The sequence below is a fragment of the Lichenostomus cassidix genome, chromosome 2 (genome assembly GCF_008360975.1).
Source record: "Lichenostomus cassidix isolate B80296 chromosome 2, HeHo_3.0, whole genome shotgun sequence".
Lineage (NCBI taxonomy): Eukaryota > Metazoa > Chordata > Aves > Passeriformes > Meliphagidae > Lichenostomus > Lichenostomus cassidix.
Genome location: NC_139482.1, coordinates 140,397,960 through 140,414,031, shown reverse-complemented (window position 1 = coordinate 140,414,031; position 16,072 = coordinate 140,397,960).

Genomic DNA, 16,072 nt, shown 5'->3' with positions numbered 1-16,072 from the left:
TAGCTGGGGGGCGTCGGGCTCCGGTATCGGGGCCTGTGACTCTCACTGGTGCCACATTGATCTTCCTCATCTCGTCCTTAATTTCCTCCCTCAGGTCCTTCATCTCTTCTTTAATCTCCTTCCTGAGGTCTTTAACCACAGCAGAGACCTGAGCTTGCATTGGGTCACTGATCACACTTGCATAATACCTGAGCCTGTCAACTACTGAACCCACCGTCTCTCGATTGCCAGCAACATTAATAGTTGCAAGGTAAGGGGCATGGTGGTTTGGCCCTCGCCTTATAAAGTTCTACATCATTGGCGTGGTGCACCTGACCTTATCAGGGTCATTTTTGTGCTGTCCATCTCCCTCAAAGAGCATCTCCATTATGGCTGCTTCTCTCAGCCGTTGGATCCCTTCCTCAATGATCTTCCAGGACAATTTACGGTAGGGATCATGCATTTGGTCTTTGTCGTCAAACTTCTCTCTTACACTCATTAAAAGCCTCTCCCAGAGAGAAAGGGGCCCTGTCTCCCTCGCGAACACTTTGTCAACAGCCGGGTCTTGGGCCAAGGGTCCCAAATTTTTTGCTTCATTATTATCCAGCTGCACTCCTCGGCCCATAAGGTCCCAAACCCGAAGTAACCAGGTTAGGAAGGCTTCGTGTGTCCGTCTCTTAACATCATCTCGCAGCTTACGGAGAGTATCAAAGTTGAAGGACTCAGTGATGATTATGGGCTCGGATTCTACTGCTGGTTGTGAGGGCAATGGCTCCCCATCATCATTAACTGGGCGTACTGATTTGGTCTTATACTTTGTACGCACCAGAGGGGTAACTTTGGCTGGCTGTGGCTGCTCTTGGGATTCAGCTGGAACCTGGATGGTCGTAACATCTGTAGGTTCTACTGCTGCACTATCAGACTCTTTTCTTTTGGGGCGAGAAGAGGGTTTTATACTTGCTAGGGAGATGTATTCCTTCAGCAGCTGGTGTATTTTGTGTATCATCTCCTCCACTAGCACCCCCACTCATTCTGGACGGTTTGTTTCTGAGGCAGGCTGTTGGACAGAGTCAGGCTGTGGGGTATCCCCAGGCTCTGCAACAGCCTTGGGCTCTGTGGCTGCATCCCTATTCCCTGGCACAGGTGTTGGAATGGTTACCCAGGGTATTTTCACCTTATCCCGGAATGCAAGGTAGGATAAACCTATCAGCCACAGCAAAACCAGGCACTGTATGATATCATAAGCATTTAGAGAATTTCCAAACCTTTCGAGCATTAGTTGAGTAGGCCCAAAATAATGAATAAAAGGTTGAGAGGAACCTTCTCCTGGTGTTATCTCCTCACAAAAGGTACCATTACCAAATAAACTCCAAAAAACATGTACTGACGGTGTCAAAACACTGTAGCTATGTGCCTGCCGTTAAAATGAACTGAAAGATCTAGAGGTTCTTCACCCTATTGGCCCATTGTGCAAACTGGATGACAGCCACAATAACCTTAGTTATAGGACCCATGTTTAGGTAGGGAGCTGCAAATGGGAAAAATGTGGTCACAATTATGTGCCAATCAAACCAGGGTATACTCAGCATAGTACCACTTAATGAGGTTTTCATGTTCACCACACTAGGATAGATCTCACAGGAACTGTTATTCTTTTTTCTTCCAATGCCCTCGTGCCCCACGTTGGGCGCCAAAATCTGTCTTGGTTTGAAAGACAGGTGTCTGCCAAGAGAGGTTGAACCTTCCCCTAGAGCAGAGGATGTGATTTTTTTCCCCTCTTCCCTCCGAATTATTTAATTTTGGTAAATCAAGGGCTTTCAGGCAAAGGTATGGGAAAAAGGAGTATCAGTTCTTTACTAGTATCTATAAACAAACAATAACAATAATAGCAAACCACAACTAGAACCAGAAAAAAAAAAAAACCAGACAGCAAATAACGTGAGCTGCTGAGCCTTCTCCCGTGTGGTGCAATCACGGTTGCAAGCAGCAGGGGCGCTGTTGAGCTCCCGGCCGGCCAGGTCAGGTGCGATGACTCCCGAGCGGCTGCAGGTGGCGCTGTGGCGCAGGGTCAGGTCAGCGTCGGGGAAGCTGTACTGGCGGAACAGGCCGAGGAAACGCGGAGGGCAGCCAAGCAGCTCGGAGCAGCGAGAAAAGCAGGGCAGCAGAAGCGGGCGCCGCTCTCTCTCTCTCTCTCTCTCTCTGGGGCGGGCAGCAGGGGCCGCGGGACTCTCCCGGCAGCAACCACGAGGGAACGCAGCCCGGGGTGGGGGGGAAAACGTGCCCTTCCCCGTGGGAAGAAAGGTTGAATCAAAGCTCACCCAGCCAGGCGAAGAGAAGAGAAAGTTGGATTTCCTCTGGTGGCAGCTGGAAAGCAGAGAGCCAGCAGCCTCTCCCCTCCGCGTCCGGACCTCGAGAGAGAGGTTCCCAGGGCTGGCTCTTCCCTTACCATGCCCCTCCCAAGCATACCTTTGTCTTTTACAAAAGACTTGATAGCCCTAAAACACTTAACCATTTGTTGCATAGTAACCGGAATGGGAAGAATAATTGCAATTTTTAAAGGTTATTTATAGGAAAGTTGGAAAAAAAATCCACTTCAGAGCTGTCAGCATGAGACTTCAAATGACCTTACTAATACTGAACCTCAGAGTTCCTCCACATTGTTTAAACTTAGTATTTTCTTCCAGCAATATCTTTTCAGAATTCTGTGTGTTTGGAGAGTTGATGTAAGAGTAGACTGGCTTCTTGCTGTGGGAATAGTTACATTCTACCCAGAGACAAACAGCCACTTCTGGGTGAAGGTTATTTGCCTCACTCTAGGCACTCACTGTAGGATGGCAGAAAACCTTCCTTATTGTTTATAAAGTCAGAAGAATAAACTGAGCCATCTAAACACAGACTCGTAGCTCGAGGAGGGACCTTCTATTCCCTTCCACAGAGTCCTGTCTCAGTGCAGCTTTCCAGGACTTATTCAAGCAAAAACAGGACTTGGGTTTAGCCTGCATTAGACCAAGATAATTGTCAAGGTCCATTTTTGTAGCTTTCAGATGCCCTTCCCTTGTGCTGGTGTGTGAGCTGTGCTCCTGCTGGGCACCAAGGAATGCAACCAGGGAGAGATTTGGAAACACAGAGGACAGACACAGATACAAAGCCTGTTTTATCCACTATGTTTCCTCAGACCACCCAGTTCTCACACAGACAGGCTGAGTGAGCTGCCAGTGTGTTCCTGGCAGCAGAAAATCCTTATTGGAGCAGCTGCCCTGCTTTTTCTCTCCCAAGTCCCTTCCTCCCTGGAAGCAGCAGTCTCAGCAAACCTTTTGGAACCATCGAAATTATTTAGTTCAGGGATGATCAAAGGTTTGTGCAGCTCAGCTCTGGTGCCTCAGGACTGTAAGCCATGGGTACAGTGACTGCCTGGGCTGAGGACATGTTAGAAACTGAAGAAGGAGGAAAAACAGCCTTCAGCCTTCCCACGTGTGAATGTAAAATTTGATAGGTGGGTTTGTATCTTTGGATTTTGTTATTTGCATTTTGTAAGATATCTTGGTGGGGTTTTTATTCAGCTCCTTAAAATTCCACTTCTTTCAATGTAAATTCATTTTCAAAAGAGTTTTTTTCAGTAGTTCAAACAGTACTGCACTAGGTGAACAATTGTCTACACATTATTAGTTCTAATTTCCATGAAATAAACACAAGCAAAAAAAAAAAAACCCTAATTCTCTAGGTTATAAAAATGTTTCTTGTTTTCAAATAAAAAAAATCCAAAACATAAGAACAATTCTTGGCTCATTTTATCACTTCCACAATATGTACTAGCCAAGGAAATGGAAAGAAAAAGAAAATTATCTCATAACTTAAATCCCTTCTTTCAAAGAATAAAATATAATTACAGTACAAAGATGGGGCTTCAAAATGAAAAGTCTGATCAATCTCAAACGGCCACAAAGCACAGTTGGTTAATTCAAAATTATTTTTTTTTACTAAGATAGTATGTCATTTGTGATCATAAGTGAAGTCCCAGAGAAGAAACTTATTGCACTACATTAAATTATCCAAGGGGGCTGAATAAAATAAATTCTGTGATCTGGCATATGGAAAGCAAAAAAATCTTAATGACTGGTTACTGATGTAGTCATTTCATGCCTTCTTTTCTCAGGATTATAGAAGTTAAGGGAAGACTTTGCCTTTTAATTCATTTAATGTATTCTGTTTCCCATGCAGGGTTGCTTCATTCAGTGTACTGTCAGAACCTTCATACTCCATCAGGAATGAACCTTCCTTTCTTCCAAAATCCATTATTTCTGCTGTGGTTCTTTGCAAGCTTGGAGCTCTTAGGAGCTGCCTTAACTTGTTTACATTTTTCCTGATTTCCCCTGGTTCTGCTGTTTTGACAGGTCCAAGGATTTGCAATTGGAAAGCTTCAGCTCTTCAAGAAGGTGAATACCGAATCCTGTATGACAAGCTGCAATTTAAAAAACAGCTGTGGCACACACACAAATATCAGTAATAAATCTTGGAGTTTTCACATCTCTGTGACACTATGACATTACATGGCTTGTCTGAACTATTAATATCTCATCAATAAGAAAATAAAATTGCAAGTTGATAATACAGTGGTCAGGATTAGTTACACACTGGCTCTGTTGATTCAAGAACAGGCTCTAAATTAGCTACTCAGGAGAAATTCTGCTGTCTTTGAGGATAATTCTGTGTAAAACATCAGTTTCTTGCACTGCAGCAGTCAAAACCTCCAATCAAAGCACAAGAAATTATATAAAAACATGACAGGGAACATCTTATACCAACAAATTACTGCATTTGGCTTAAGCTTGGTGCTTTTTCTGCCCCTCTCAAAAGGAACCCAAAACTCAGCAATGCAGAGAAAACACTGTGAAGTGTGATCAAAAGAGGATCCTGGCACAGTCTATTCAGCCTGAGAAAGAGATGATAGCCTGTGTTTTTCAGGTGGTGCACTGAGGTAAAAATATTCAAGCATGCTCCTGAGAAGTGCTGAACTGGCAACCAAACGGTATGATGGTCCTGGAGTCACCCCTGGTGGTCTCTGAAGTCGGCAGCTCAGTGTGCAGCATCAATTTTGAAAGTCCACAGCATGGTAGGTATTGTCAGGGTGGGTGTTAGAAAGAAAGCAGAGAGTGTCATTTTGCCTCTAAAGCACTGGTCAACCTACACAAGGTCATGAAACAGGATCACAGAATAAATCAGGTTAACATCTCACATTATGTGTACAGTTTTGGTCTCCACATCTCAAATGAGGTAACAAGGTTAGAGAAAGCACAGTAAAAGGGTGGGAAACATCAGTTTATGACAGACTGAAACAGCAGTAACTCTTCATTTGGAGAGGAGATGACTGAGTGGGAATAGGAGGAAATTTTATAAATTTAAACTGGCAAATAGGGTAAAAGCAGAGCTGCTTGTTACTCAGCATAATCCACAACAGTAGAATGAGGATGCACTTGATGAAACAAGACTGAAAATGCTAAAAGACGAGGCAGGGATGTATTCATTAACACCCGTGATAAAAATGTTCTGGATGCTGTGGAGAATGGACCACAGAAAGTGTTCAGGCTCATGTGCTCTCCCTGAATATCCCATTCTTTTGCCACTGCTGGAGAAAAGCAGTGCCAGATGGATATGAGATCTGACCTCATAGGATATTTCTCCTGCTCTGGTCATTCCCTGATCATAAACACAAAATCTGTGCATGGCTGGGTTGCCTGGCATGGATTGGAATCAGGTATGGGTTCATTATCATGTTTCTGTCTGAATGATCAAAGCACACAGCACAAGCTTTTGCTAAAATTATAGCTAATCCAGCATAAAGCCTGATAGTGAAAAAACTAAAAGTGGAGCACTCTTGAGCAGGAAGGTGAGTTCATTCCCAATTATCACAGTCTCATGTGATCACCATGTTCTTGAGAGGTACCTGGATTTACTGTATGGTTTAACCACACCTGAACTGGTCTTTGGAAGTAAGCTATAAAATAATGAGTGACATAGAAAGATGGATGGAAAAGAAATTTCTCCGTTTCAGTCCCCAGATCACAAAACCACAGCACTCAGTGACATTATCAGGTAACAAGTTTAAAACAAATGAGGGTGTGAACAAAGGAGGTGTTCTTCAGTGAGACACAAATCATATGACATACTGCAAGGAAGGTCATTGAGTTAGAAAATTCAGAGATTTCAGGCATATTTATGGAGTTTCTGGACAGGTGGTCTGATATCCATCCAGCTCATAAACTTTCTAAGTGCATGGAACTGCTGAGGGCCTTGCTCATACCTGTTTCACAAACTGCATTTTCAATTATCCACCTTTGTCCCCTCTTGGGAGGCAGAAACCAGTTTGACACAGTTGGTTCCATGTTTTTTCAGCGCTAATTTTAAAAAAATTATTTCTTTAAATGCAGAAGAAGAAATTCCAGGTTTACTGATACACACTCTGAACAGCCTGTAATTTGAACTTATGAATTTTACCCAGTTTTGCCACAAATGATCTAAAACTCCAAACCCTGAAAAGGTTTCAGAAACAGCAGCACAACAGCATGGTATCTCTGCAAACACAGGCCATGTACCTGGGCACATACAGCCTCAGTTCTTCCAAACCCTGTCCCTTCTGCAGAAAACCAATGACTTTTTATTGACACATTTAAGCATCCTTATACATCATGAGTCATGACAGCAAGAAAGCCACATCCTGGGCAGATGCAAATTAGTGGTCATATTATACAACTTTTCTCATGTCAATGCAAAAGAGTTGGGTAAATACTAAATTCTACTAAATACTAACATATGCCTACAAAATAAAGAATGCAGTTACTGCACACTGGGAGGTGATTTCTCTCGTTCCTGCACCTCTTAGAGTTTTTTCCTCCCTTTACAAGGATCTTGAGTTATCACCTGCTGAACTCTGAAGGACTTCCCATGACTTGGTGCAGTTAGAATTTATTAAAGACAGCACAAGGCATTATAGACTAGATGTATAGCAGAAATAATAATCATGTCCGCCAGAGCAGTCAAAACAAGCATTAAAGGACTTGTTGATTTTCTTTTCCTTCAAGATAAAGTCATGAAATATAATTACCTGAATTTAATTCAAGCCTTGGCAGAATTTCCTGAGGGTATTAGACATACCTGTGGGCCTGAGGTGCCACTGTTGAGGGCTCCATCCTGCTGTTTTTCTTTCAGTCTCTACCTTTTACATTGCAAACAGGCTCTCCAAGCTTATAGAACAATTTAGGTTGGAAAAGACCTCTAAGATCACCAAGTCCAACCATTAACCTACGACTGCCAAGTTCACCACTAAACCATGTCCTGAGTGCCACATCTACACATCTTTTAAATACCTCCAGGGATGGTGACTCAACCACTTTGCTGGGCAGCCTGTTTCATTGTTTGATAACTCTTTCAGTGAAGTTTTTGCAATGTCCAATCTAAACCTCTCCTGCCCCCATTTGAGGCTGAGTCCTCTTGTTCTATTTGCACTTAAGACAGCATTTAAGTTTGCCTCTTGCTGGTAGCAAATGTGGTGCCTGGTTAGTCAACTTAGCAAACACTGAACAAGAACAAAGACTTGTGCAAACATTAACTCCTCTTGCTCTGCAGAGATCTGCAGGAGCCAATCACTTGTGGAAGCTACAGGCTGTTCTTGAACAACAGCTCCAAGCTCAAAGGCTACCAGGGTTTTCACACCCAAGACACCTTGAAAAAGTTTCGATTTCAGACAGCCTTAGCAACCACTCTCTGGATAAATAGACCCATCTAAAGTATTCTTGTATTCACAAATACTTCTTTTTTAGTAAGAACATAATTTCTTTCTCTCTATTTTCTCTCCTTTTCCACCCCTAGCATGCCTGACTTCTCTCTTTTGCAGCCCAGTGTATAAGGCTCTGGATTGTGGCTTCCCCTTCTACTCCTCCTACCTCCCCAGTTCAAAGGTTTAATATCTGTTAATTTTAGTTAATAAACCATCATATTAATCAAAATTCTTTCCTCCAGTCTTGTGAGTACAGATTACTTCCTTGACATTTCCTCTTGGGCATACTCCAGTCCTTGCTGAGAACAAATTATAGAGGCACAAGACCACTTTTGTTCTGCACTTCCAAAAGGCCATTTTCATGCTGTTCTTAACCTTGTCTGATGGAAGCTGACCTTTAAAGAGGACAGTATATTACTATGAGAAGGAACATCTAGTTAAGGTCACCTTTGGAATTAAATATTTGAACCCCAGCACGAGAATTCATTATTCCCAAAATACATAATTAAAATCCCTGCCATGATGAAATACCCATAGCACATGAGGCATCAGTCATTTTGCTGGAGTGAAAAATGCAGAGAAATTAAACTACAACAGGCAGCTTAACCCAAGTGATCAACCAGGTTCAAAATTCTCTCTGATTTTGTTTCTTTTGGAGTAATTTAGGGAGATGGCTGCCTCTGCAGGCCAGGCTTATTTGCTCTTCGTCTGTTCAAGAAGATTCCAGCCTAACTGTCCAGAAGCTGCCCTGCTCTTCACCAGCATCAATCATTCTCTTGTTTGACATGAGTGATTGAGCACAGCTCTGCTCAGAGGAGAAATGGTAATTAAATCAGATATCTCCTGTGCCCCTGTATCTTTAAAAAGCATATGCAAAATTCCCTTTTCACCACTGAAGCAGAAAATTAATGCTTTTTTTTCCCCCATTCATCCTTCTGAATTTTGCAATTAGCCCCAAGTTCTTGTGCTGGCTTTTACTGGGGACACTCTTCTTCAATTTCTTTTCTTATTTTTCTCATCTTCCTTGCCTTTCCCAGCTTTGGGTAATGATGTGCCTATGCCACAGACAGTACTGTTGCTTTACCTAATTCTCTTAAAAGGCTTAATAACTGTTTCATTAAAAAGCACGAGCCCCACTAAGGAAGAGAATTACAACATGGATAATAGCATATAATAGCACACCTAGTCCAGACAGACTGGGCTGACAGCAGAACAGTGTGGTCCCTTGGGACACTCCACACAGCACTGCCCTTCCAAAGCACTGTCCACAAAGTGCAGTTTTAAAGCATCCCGTTCCTAGGTGAAATTCTAAACACCAGGAACAGTCAGTGAGCCCTCCCAGTGGAGAGGTTGCTTGCAGTCTGCTTAAAAAAATTTAAAAAAAATTCTCTCTTTCAGGGCTGAATTGAGAAATTATTCATGACCTGTGCAGAGTGGTTTCACTACCCTACCCTAGAAATTGGAACCAAGTAAGCAGAACTGGCAGCTCTGCAGGAAAAAGCTGTCAGGGAGAGAGGGTCCTGGGCACCCAGGTACTCACCAGTGAATAATCAGCTTTGCTCACCAGCATCCTGTCAGGCAACCAAACCCAGCTTACCGCCCCAGAGAGCTTCTCTGTCAAGCCACAATCCCCTACACCATCCAGGTCTCAAACAGCTTGTTTTCTAACTGGGTAGAGCTTCCCATAAGACCTGAAACAATCCAGTAACATCCCCTTTGCTCAGCTGGAAATGGTGGATCTACATTGAGGACTCAATTAGCACTTGAGTAGCAAAAGCTGAGGGGACCTTTTAGCAGCAGCCCTGACCTACCTAATTAAGATTCTTGATTGAGAATTCCTTCCCCCCTCCCCCTTCCCCCTCCCTCCCCCTTCCCTCCCCTTCCCCCTTTAGAGAAGGTAACAAACTCAAAACTTGACTAAAAGGGGAGACACTTTGCTGGGAAGAAGGATAAAGTAGAGAGTGTGCTTATCTTGACTGCTTCGTTTTCTATAGGAAATGTTTTCAGACTTAGGAAATTTAACAGTCAAGATTCAATGTGTAAAGAGGTGTAAATCAGCCTTCAGGCCATATGGGATGCCTGCCTTGAGCTGCCAACAGGGCTTTTTTAAGTGGATGTAAACATGTACACTGCTCCTCAGTCCATGTGCCTTCAGACTGGCAAGAAATCTCACTGACTGTTTTATAACTAGGTGGTGGAACAGCAAGGAAAGGCTGTGAGGGTGATATCTCCTGTTCCTGTTGCTGTGAAGGACCATGTTCCAGGTGCAACTTCTGCCCATGTTTTCTGAAGTTTATGTTTCCAGAGCTGCTGTGCAACCAGTAGGGCAGAAGCAGACTCCATGTGTGTGTCTATACACACTCTGAAATCACACCATGTTTGCAGAGCCCTTGGTACAGTGGAGAGCCTTCTTCCAGGAGCTACCCTTTCCATTTATTACTAGTCACTAGAAAAGTCATGGGTGCCATATAGAAGCTAGAGACTGAATTAGTGAAATAAGACTGTGTGATGTTTCCTATCTCTATGACCATCATACTGATAATTCCATTTGTCTCACCCTTTGCCAGTGAAACTAAAATCTCTTCAGGGCAGAGACTTTCTGTGAACATACCTTGACCCAAAGACAGTGGGATCCAGGCCCTTACCTGCCATTGTATCAAGGACAGTGAAAAATGTCACCAAAATAATCCTGGCTATTGTGGCACACAGTAAATGCTGGGTGAGGGGCACAGTCCCCATGGCTGGGAGAACAGGCTTCAAAATGGTGGTAGCCAAAAGTGACACTTTCTTCAGCAGATGATTAACAGCATCTTATTAAAATTGGTGTAAAACAAAGGGGGCTGGGGTGTTAACACAGGAAAGCAGCAGCAAAGAGCCTCACAGGTACCCTGCATTCACCAGCTGTCCATCACAGATCACAAAACTAATCACTGCCTGAGGAGGAACACTTTCCTGAGCCTCTCCCCTTTTCTCCCCTCTCTTAGTAAATCCATCCCCAGTAATATGTGCTCATTTTTTCCCTGCCGTACTCAAAGTTCACCTTTGCATCTGCCACTCTCACCCAGCAGGAACTCCCTGCACCAGCTGTGAGCCTCAACCCATTGGGTTGGCAGCACAGGGCAGAAGTTCCCTCTGCCCAATGGATTGCTCTGTGCCACAGGAACAGAAGGACAGAAACTGCTGGCATGTTCATTTTATGAATCTGAGTCTGAACAGAAACTCCCTTGTATTTGCAGAGTGGGTGTTTCTCTGAGCTGCCTGATAAATCAAGGTGGGGGCAGTGCCTAGCACCAAGTTATAGGATACTTAGGAGTGTCAAGAGATAGAAAGCTTACATAAGGGGAGGTTTTCAGTAGTCCATACATTTAAAAAAGTGACTCAGCCCCTCTCCTGTCATAAAAAAGTAGACCAGACCTGGGCTAAGCCCGGCCTCCAGTGGAAGACAACAGATAAGAAGAAAGTCAAGATACAGAGTCTATTTCCAGCCTCATTCCTGCCATATCAATAAAGTTGTGTAGCTTTGAGTGGTCTCTTCAGTTAATGGATTTAAAACATTTACCTGTCCCATGGGAAGAGCATCAGGAGACTTCAGTGGTTTGAAAAGTGCTCTGATCAAAGCCATAGCATTTATAGAGATGGGCTGGTGCACCTGAGGACAAAATGATTCCTCCCAACTACCCTGGGCACTTAGTGATCCACAGGTTTTGTGTTCAGTTTCGTTAATGGGTGCAGAATGTTGTTCTCAATCACTGTGAAACCCTGAGGGACCTGGTGCCATTTGCTCCACTGAGACAGGTGGCAGATGCCCCCTCTCCACATTCAAGGACAGGCTGGGTGGGTCCCTGAGCAGCCAGATCTAGTTGAAGATGTCCCTGCCTATGGCAGGGGGTTGTGACCAGATGACCATTAAAGGTCTCTTTTGGCCCAAACCATTTTATGATTCCAAATGGTACCAAACTGGGCAGGTTGCTGCCAAATGCAAGCAGCTATAAACAGGCATTAATTCTTTATGTGGTAAGTCAGAGAACATGAAGCATAAATCATCTGCTGACAGGAAGTGCTCAAAGCATTGGAACAACCTGTTTTGGAGAAAGTGATACTTGGTTAGAAAAACTGAGATGTTAAATAGGCTGTTTACTCAGCAGGCAGAAATTGGTGTGTTTTCTCAGTGTCTGGGTGGCCCTGTAAATGGGATTTCTCTATTTTTTCAGGGAAGAATACATATGTCAAAAAACATGCAGAAGCATCTAACTAATGATCCAGCTGAAAATAAGTAAAGAGGTTTGATAGAGCCAAGTATAAAGAGCAGAATTTGGATTTTGTAAGTGATGCTGCTAAGCTGACCAAGGGAAGTGCAGCTGTGGAAGTAGCTGTACAGGGCGATAGCAAGACTATTTTTCCAAGGCTTCCTATAGCTTTGGGGAGCATGTTGCAAGATGGGCACACAGGGATGGAAAGTCAGAACCTGACACCCTCTGCAAGACCTGGCTGGTGTGGGGTAATGCTGCTGGATTACTGTCAGTGAGTGTATTTCTTCCTGAATATTGAACAGATGGATGCTTTGCTGTAAAGGAAAATATTTCAAATTTGAGAAATATAGTAAGTGCTTGTGGAAGTGAAGTATTACATTCAGTGCCCTGCCCAGGGGACGTCAGTGTTCTGATACCATCCCTAACTCAATATTTTAGCACTTGATTTACTAAAAATTTTATTTCAGGGAGATAAAGACATACAAAAGGGGGAGGGGGGGAGGTGCTGGTACTCAAGAGCCATGAATTGTAATCCCAACTTTGCTCAAGGCAGGTGAGCAGCTGCTGGCAGGTCTCTTTTCCCCCTGCTTCCCCTTCCATCTCCCTGCCTGTACAGTGGGTTTTGCATCATGGCTCAGGAAGCACAAAGTGACTCCAACCCCTGCTAATGCTTTTGGTTCTACTTCTGCAGGCATAAAAACTACTGTACCTGCAGAAGTAATGAAGCATCAGTGACAGACCTGGGCCTGTGCTGGTCTGCAAAAGAAACTTGCTTATCCCCAAGTCACAGAGCAGTCTCACTGCCAGGTCAGCCAGGAGGGTCTGTAATCTGCCTGTAGTCAGGGATGACGCCTGACTTAGTGCCCTGTGAGTGTTCAAACAAGCCCGGGGCAGGAACTGTTCCTGACCAAGCTTTGTTCTGTGAAGCCAGGCAGAGCAGCATCCCTTGCAGAGCCATTTCTCACAGGCAGTAGTTCAGCCCTTCACAGGCCATGCCAGGTCTCAGTATTCTCAGCCCATGCTTTGCAGCTCAGCTGTGCAAGCTACCTCTCCCCAAGGGGCTTGTTATTTTACAGCACTCACAATATACTTGGTCTTTGACTTTCCAAAGACCACTGGTAAGGTTTGTCAGCAAATTATTGTGGAGCTGAGAAAAGGAGAGGAATCATAAATGCCATCTAGGTGCACTTGGCCCACAATATTATGTATGGTTTGGACATGGTGGTCAAGCCCAAGTCAGAGGTTAGTCTCTTGTCAAGGTATGAGTTAAGTCACAGTGGTTTAATTCCTCTCCCTCCCTTGCATTCCTGGTTATCAAAGGCTGCCTGGGCCATGGATATGAAACACACTCAGGGCTGCACTATTTTCACCAAACCCTGGCAGTGCTAAAGGCAGTGCTGTGAGCTCTCACATGCTCTGATAGGAAAACAAGGCTCTGCCTTCTGCTCAGTACGACTATCAGGACTCATCACCAAAAAATACAGCTGAAACTGCTGTCTGGGTCATCACTCTCCAGCGATGACATAAAATATATTGTGAATGTCAATCAAGCAGTGACATTTGCAAAGATGCTTCTGTTTTATCAATAGATTGTTTGCACTGGAACATAGCCATTGACTGGTGGGTAGGGAAGGATTAATCCCAAATAAATCCTTTCTGACACAGGAACAAAACCAGACTGTTTGCTGAGGGAAGTGCTCAGCATCTCAGTTTATCACACACACAGCGAGATTCCCTACCAAGCAGACATGAAGTTCAAACACTGCTCAGGAGGACAAGCAGGTTGGTTTCATAAACTAGAAGATGTGAGCACAAAGCAGCTCAGAAGTCACTACACGTGGTACAGAGCTGCTTTTTCATTCCAGCCTCAGAAAGGTTGCAGCTCACCTAACCAAGACAAGTACAAACATCCAGAAGCAAGGGTGCTGATGGGTGAACGTGGAGGATAAGGGATGTATATTGCCCTCCCTGAGTTCAACCAAAAGCTACTGACAAATCTTGAGCCCATAATATAGTTCTCTATTTACAAATGCCTATGCATGAGATTGAAGTTATGATTTTTGCATTGCCCATGGACTGACAATGTTTTTTCCCTTCCTATGTTCCTGTGATCCCACACCACCACATTACATGTCCTTCCTTTTTAGATCTATCCTTCCAGTACAAATCTGTTCTTATTGTTCTTAATTCAGTCCCAGTCCAAATAAGTGAAAAGACAGTCATTGACCAATGTAAAAGGTGCTCCTAGGTGAAGAGGCAAGCAGCTTGTGATTCTGACTTTTCTTGAAACGGGATGAATATCCCACTTATCTTAAACTGCAAAGACATTTATTTCTGGCTCAGTGGGGCTGTGAAATGCTAGAACTTACCAGTTATATATTCCAGAGTAACCTCCTGTTCTGCAAAACTTTCAAATTAATCTTCAGTATGATTTTAGAGGATTATTTTCATAAGACATATCTTTTGAAAGCCAGAAGATGCTGCCTTCAGCATTTCTACAACTATTAAGTTTAAAGTCAGTATTTTATGGAATAGCTGCTGCAGTAATCATGTCCTGGTCCAGACAGCAATTATTGCAAGGTGACTTGATTTTCACCATGGATAGCTTGTACCCTGCCAGGCCAAATAAACTCCTTTATTCTCCAGTCCTGAACCAGTCATAGGAGAGAGAAAAAATAATAATACCTTGAGCAATTACTTGTAGAGTGTGAGGATAATTGCTTGAGCCAAGGAGCCTCCAAAGGCTATGAGCAGGACATGGGGCTGTTGCCATGCAGCACCAGGTGACCCTCTGGAAGTGCTGATCAGAACCACAGTACATCTGTGTTCTGGTTTACCCTGGCAGGCAGCTAAACACCACACAGCCATTCACTCATTCCCCTCAGTGGGGTGGGGGAGAGAACAGGGAAAACAGGGAAAACTCAGTTGTTGAGATAAAGTTTAACAGAACCAAAATGAAAGGGGAAATAATACTAATGCTAATGCTAATGATGATGATGATGATGATGATGACGGTGATGATGATGAGAGAATATACAAAACAAGTGATGCACAATGCAGTTTGCTCACCACCCACTGCCTGATGCCCTGGCAGTCTCTGAGCAGCAGGTCAGCACCTGCAGTCAATTGCCCCAGTTTGTTGCTCAGCATGATGCCATATGGTATGGAATATCTCTTGGATCAGTTGGGGTCAGCTGTCCCAGCTGTGTCCCCTAACAACTTTTTGTGCACCCCTAGACTCCTCACTGGTGGGGCAGTGTGAGAAGCTGAAAAATCCTTGACACAGTGTAAGTCTTGTTCAGCAACAAATAAAACATCAGTGTGTTATCAACATTACTCTCATCCTAAACCCAAACCAAAGCACTGCACCAGCTACTAGGAGGAAAACTAACTCTATCCCAGCCAAAACCAAGACTATGGGTTTCACTCTGATGCTGCAAAACACCTTTAAACCAGACTGGAAATCGGTTGCCTCTGGCGCTGCAGCAATTCAGTTTCCATTTGCTACCACAAAATCCAAACTTGTAAAAAGAAAGTGTGTGACCAGTCCAGACTTTCCACAACATCACCCTTTAACTTAAAGACAGTTTTATCTTTCAGAGGAGAAGGCCTGAAAGTTCTGGACAAATATCTTCTCTCTCACCTTTTATCACAGCCATCAATAAAACACTGTTCATCAATATTGTTCCTTCATTTAATTGTTGCTAGAGGGAAGCTGTTCAAATAGAGGCCATATAAAATGTCTAGAACACTGCTAATGTCTACAAAAAATATCTTTATGTCTCAATATCTGTGTCTCATCAATGTCCTTGAGATCATCCTCTCTTCACAGGGTGCAACTCCAAGGAAATTTGCTGTTTGTGGATGTGATTCACACTTTGTCAACAATAAGCACATTTGTTCGAACCAACCTCTTTTGGTTATTGCAGTATTTCTCAAGATGTTTGGAAGCAGCCAAGTTACTGCAATTGCCATAAGCCTTGTTAGAGTCAGGGATGGAAATGGCTGGTCAAAAATAGCTGTCTGTGCAGTCTGGCAAGGAGCCTGTCTCCACGTGAAAATTGGTCCTTTT